The sequence below is a fragment of the Protopterus annectens genome, chromosome 3.part1 (genome assembly GCF_019279795.1).
Source record: "Protopterus annectens isolate FY-2018-M chromosome 3.part1, PAN1.0, whole genome shotgun sequence".
Classification (NCBI taxonomy): Eukaryota; Metazoa; Chordata; order Ceratodontiformes; family Protopteridae; genus Protopterus; species Protopterus annectens.
In genome coordinates, this window is record NC_056732.1 from 1,258,005,368 (window position 1) to 1,258,011,367 (window position 6,000).

The window sequence follows — 6,000 nt, forward strand, 5'->3', positions numbered from 1 at the left end:
ACTTCTGTGGCCTTTCCAGCTGTTGCAGATGTCTTGTGAGGTACATTCCAAAAGGGGCGTAGTACGATGAACATCGTACATACATACATAGGTATGAGCATAGGTATGATTTGCACAATATTTTTGCAATAATTATTATTACACACCAGAAGTATGTTTAAGACAGTATGTCTTGTGAAGTTAGTATGTAAAATAAACAACAGTATATTATTCAAGTCATGTAACTCCATGCATCTGAAATGTATTTACAAACACAAATACTGCCTTTTACACAGAAATCCAGCCCTGTAACAACTTAAAGTCACACATATACAGACATATCTTAAGTATATCTTCATTCATTCTTAAATTAGTATACCTGTAATTGACATGTTAACATAGGTTCATAGGTTCATAGGTAGGTACTAGGCTATTGGCCCTAGGGCCTATGTAAACCTAGCCAACAAGGTTCCCTAGCTTTCACCACCCATGGATGCTATTTATATGTGCCCCTGTGTAGCAGGGCGACCAAAGTGATTCCCGGGGTGAATTTCCTATTACCTATCCACTCATCGAGATTTTTCTTGAAGAATGCTAGTGACAAACTCTGCTTGGCATAGATAGGTAGCTTGTTCCAGAGTATGGGAAGTCTCTGGGACAGGAATCTATCCCTCCAGCCTGTTCTGTTAATTGTGGTGATGAGGTTTAGGTCTCTAGAGTGTGTGGCTCTGAGGGATTGGGATTTCTTTAGGTGTAGCATGTCCAGCAGCTCAGAGTTTGACATAGCTTTGTATGTTAGGCAGAGATCACCTCGGAGTAGACGATATGCTATGGTGTCAACTGTTATCTCAACAGTTTTAAGACTGCTGCAGACATGGCTGGTGATGCTAGGGATGGTGTTCCATTTAAAGCACAAAGCTGGGGTGTTAAGGAATCCAGGACTTTTGTGGCACTCCTTGTCAAATGCTACAGCCAGAGGCTTTTTCAGAGGGATTATACTGGGTCTTAGTATAAGGCTGAGGCTTGGAAGAGTTTTGCTAAGACTGTCTCCAGCACAACTGGCCTCCCATGCAATGGGTAGTAATGTTGTCACCACTTCAGTGACATGAAGAGATGCAAACAGGACCTCCTGAGATGATGGAAGGATGAATTTAAGACTGCAAACATCCCTCAGTTAAGTAAGCATACTGAACCATCACTTGTCTGTGATATAGATAGCATTGATTAGCCAGCCAACTCTGGACCATCACTTGTCTATGATATAGATAGCATTGATTAGCCAGCCAACTCTGAACCATCACTTGTCTATGATATAAATAGCACTGATTAACCAGCCAACTCACTTATTCATTATGCTTTCATAATTTTGTTTTTCTTTTCTTTACTGTACTGCTGCAGAAGAGAAAGTAGAAAGCTATGAACTGTATCAGGAGAGACTAACTCACCTCAGAGAGGCATGGGATAAGTGTGCATCAGGTCTGAATGCAAGGCAGAGAAGTGTTTTCAGTCCATCACTGTATATCATCTTGAGCAGGCATTAAACAATGAGTACATCAGAATAATTGTGTGTGGGTTCAATAGTCAGAAATGGACATTAGATTTTTTTACAGGACGGTATTTATAAGACCCATATTAAATGAGATAATAACAATGAAAACTTTGGAATTCTGTATATACATATATGGCAATAAAAAAGAAATATAGAAGATTCTGAGCATGTAGAAGAAAATAAAAAAGAAAGGAAGAAAGAATTTCACAACAAATACCAAGAAAGAAAAAGAAATGTATTATGTGTATAAAGCAAAGAGGATACATATAAAAAGGGACACTGCTTTGTCATGTAACTCACACATTACAGAGAATGATAGCATGGTTCTATCAGAAAACCTTCAGTCTACAGATTAAGGTATCATTTTTCCAAAAACAAAGGTAGATAAAAACACCAAAGAGTAGGTGAAAATGAAGAAATCAAATTTGAATTTGGAAGGATTGAAGAACATAACTGTAATATAAAAGGGCAGAAAAACAGAAGTTTGCAACATGGCTCAAGCTGTGGATGTACAAAGCAAGTTGGATGAGAATTGTATGCTTGTAAATATAATAAGCAATGAAACCAGTAGAATTAATAAGACTAATGGCAATGAAGATGATTTATTAGTAACAAGTGATAGAGCAAATATTGCTGAATTAGAAGTTGATGATTCTTCAGATCTGGTCAGAAATTATACCAGAATCTGGATCAGAATCACATTTATTGGCCAAGTATGCACGCATACAAGGAATTTCACTCCAAGTATGAATTACATAAATGACATACATTCAGCTATTAAGAACAAGACAAATGACATGCGTGTAACTATTAAGAACAAGACAAAAAAGTGAATATATATGTGCATATACATACAAGATGCAAAGTGCAACTCAGTGCAAGAAATATTGAAATAAACTCTGAAAGAAACAAGTATTGATAATATGTAAATAATACTGCAGAATTCTCAGAGGCTTGGGAAAAATAATATCCCAACCTAATAAGCTGAGTTAACCGTTTATGAACTTGATGACCTGTGGAAAAAATGTTCTTATATCTGCTTGTTTTGGTGCGTATTAATCTGTAATGCCTGGCTGATGGTAATAGTTCAAAAACATGGTGGCCTAGATATGAAGGGTCAGTGATGATATTCCCTGCCCTTTTCATAACTCTGGAATAGTACAGGTCCTGTAAGGAGGGCAAACTAGCCCCAGTGATATTTTCGGCAAGCCTGACTATTCAATGTAACCTGTTTTTCTCATGATTAGACAGAGATCCAAACCACACTGTTATGGCTGAGTTGAGAATGACTGCTGTATAGAATTGAATCAACAGTTCATGTGGGAGGTTGAACTTCCTCAACTGTCACAGAAAGTACATTCACTGTTGTGCCTTTTTTATGAAGGATCCTACATTGGTCTCCCACTTCAAGTCCCAGGAAATTATAGATCCCAAAAACATTAAGGATTCCACAGCTGACACAGCAGTATTAAATATATAAAGAGGGTGGATAATATTGTAGTACCACTCCTAAAGTCCACTGTCATCTCCACAGTTTTAAGAGTGCTGAGTTCCAGATTATTCTGACTACACCAAATGGCCAGCTGCTCAACCTCCAATCTGTATGCAGACTCATCACTATTCCTGATGAGCCTGATGATAGCTGTATCATCTGCATATTTAATAAGTTTGACAGATGGGTCCTTAGATGTGCAGTCATTAGTGTAGAGGGAGAATACCAGTGGGAAGAGCACACATCTTGGGGGGGGGGGCAACTGTATTGATCATGTGATAGCTTGATGTAAATTTCTCCATTTTCACCTGCTGTTTCCTATTGGTTAGAAAATTGGTGATCCATTGACAGTTGAAAGCAGGAACGGAAAGCTGGGAGAGTTTCTAGTGAAGAGGTTCTAGAATTATTGCATTAAATGCAGAATTGAAGTCCACAAACAAAATCCTTGCATATGTCCCTGGGTTGTCAAGATGTTGCAAGATATAGTGCAGCCCCATGTTAACTGCATCATCCACTGACCGGTTCTCTTGATAGGCAAACTAAAGAGGGTGCAATGAGGGAGCTGAAATATCCTTCAAGTGAGCTACCAGCCTCTCAATAGTCTTCATGACCACTGATGTCAAAGCAACAGGCCTGTAGTCATTCAGTCCTGTTATACTGGATTTTTTAAGCACTGGAATGATTGTGGCTTGTTTGAAACATAAGGGAACTTCACACAGCTCTAATGATTTATTAAAAATCTGAGTAAAAACAGGAGCCAGTTGATCAGCACATGTTTTTAAACAGGATGGTGAAACCCATTCTGGACCAGCTGTTTCTTAATTTGCTGGCTTTTAAAAAATGATGTACATCTTCCTCAGAGATAATTAATGCAGGCTGAATGTGAGAATGTGTGGAAGAGAGAGTCAGCCTGAACACTGAGGAAGCTGGTAACAGTGTCATTTGTAGCCTCAGGCTTATAAAACCTGCAGTAAAAGCATTCAAGTCATCAGCCAGCGGGCAATTAGCTGCAGTGTAGGGTATATTTTCATAACTGGAGATTTAATTATTAGCAAAACCTACTTACTTACATTTGCAGAGAAGATAATGAACATCAAATCGTGTTATGCTTGCCAGGAGCAAAAACAGAGGATGTGAGAAAGGCCTTAGAATGCTTTAATGTAAGGAAATATGGAGCTGTTTTATTCATATTCGTACAAATGATCTTATTCATAAGTTGTTAGTAGGGAACTTACAGCCTTCTTAGCATAGCTTGTACAGGTGTTAGGATGTATTTTTCACAAATGGGATATATAAAGGAGAGTTGGGTCACAGTAAATGAAAAGATATGTTGGGTAAATACCTTCATAAAAAAGTCCCAATTTAAAAAAATGAAAATATGTAGAACATTCCAGACTAATTTTGGCCTCACCTACTTAGCCAGGATAGTGTGCACTTCTCAAAATAAATGAAGAGAATTTTTGCACCAGATATTTAGCAATACTGGACAAACATAAGACAGGATTTTTGCCAGGTCAAAAATGTAATAGTTCACAGATAGCAATATTTGATGCATCTCTGATGGTTGTCAATTCTAGGAGCACTAGTAATAAAGTTTTCTTTTCATTGGAAAATTTGCTATGTTCCCTCAAGATTGATGTTTTTATTGTTACTAAACATGGTTAAAGAGCAATGACTGGAAACCACTTCTATCAGGGTATAAATATTCTGACTGCATCAAATATTCTAACAACAAAAATCAAGTGGATGTGTTATGGCAGGGATTAAAGATTGCTATGAGACCTGTAACTATTAAATCTTTACTGATAATACCAATACTATAGATTGTGTAACTGTGAAAATAATGACAACCCTGAAACATATAACAATTGTTGGAGTGTGCTGACCACCAAAGTCAAGTGCTGATGACATGGAGGAATTCATACGTTTCCTGCATGAAACACAGCAGGGAAGAATTATTCTGGCCGGGGATTAACATTTACCATAAACAAACTGGAATAATATTGGTTCAACAACATTAACAAGGAAATTATTTACAACATTTGTTCAGGAAAAACATTGCTTCAGATTATAAAAGCATACTAGACATTGTTTGTGTTTCTAAAGAAATTACAGTTACTTCATGTTAAGCTTTTCCACCATTGATGTGCAGTGATCATGGGGTTATAAAGATTAAATTGTTGCTAGATAATTTTGCTCTCTGAAATCTAAACCAATGTGCATCAGACTAATAATAAATTATATTGAAGCAAAACAGCAGCTATGTAAAACTAATTGGAGTAATGTGTTAAGTGGAAAGACTGCAGCAGGAATGTGACAGTTTTGAAAGAGAAATTGTTTGAATGCAAAAAAAAAAAATTTAACACTGGTATCTAGGCACAAAACATCAGGTGGTTATATTTCCATAAGAACAAGATACTTGATAAGATGATAGACAAAAAATATAAAAAACTGAAAAGAGGTTAACCTACAATTTTGAAAACTGACATAAGCAAGCTAGCCAGACAAATTAAACATAATGTGAGACAAGATCAAGAAAAATTTGATGGAAAATTTATATAAAGATATTCAGCATAATAGGAAACCATTTTATAGATACAATATGTGGTATGAGTAAAGATATACAGATTGATAAACTTTGTGTTAATTTCTAAAATTTATTCTTAGACAAAGACCCGTGGTGGTGCTGCGGTAGCGTTGTCGCCTCACAGTAAAACGCTGTCTGGTTCAATTCTCAGCTAGAGCGTCTTCTGCGTGGAGACATGCATGAATGGGCGTACCTTTGTTGAAGGTTGTGCGTCAGGCCTGGCAAGCCTGTACGTAAAAATCAACTGCCAATCATTAGCGGACTGGAATTCCGCTGTGGCGACCCTAACCGGGAAAAGCCGAAAGACACAAACACAAACAAATTCTTAGACACAACAGATTATAAATTTATTTACAAAATCTTATTCAGAGCAGTTTGGCTCCACAAATGGGG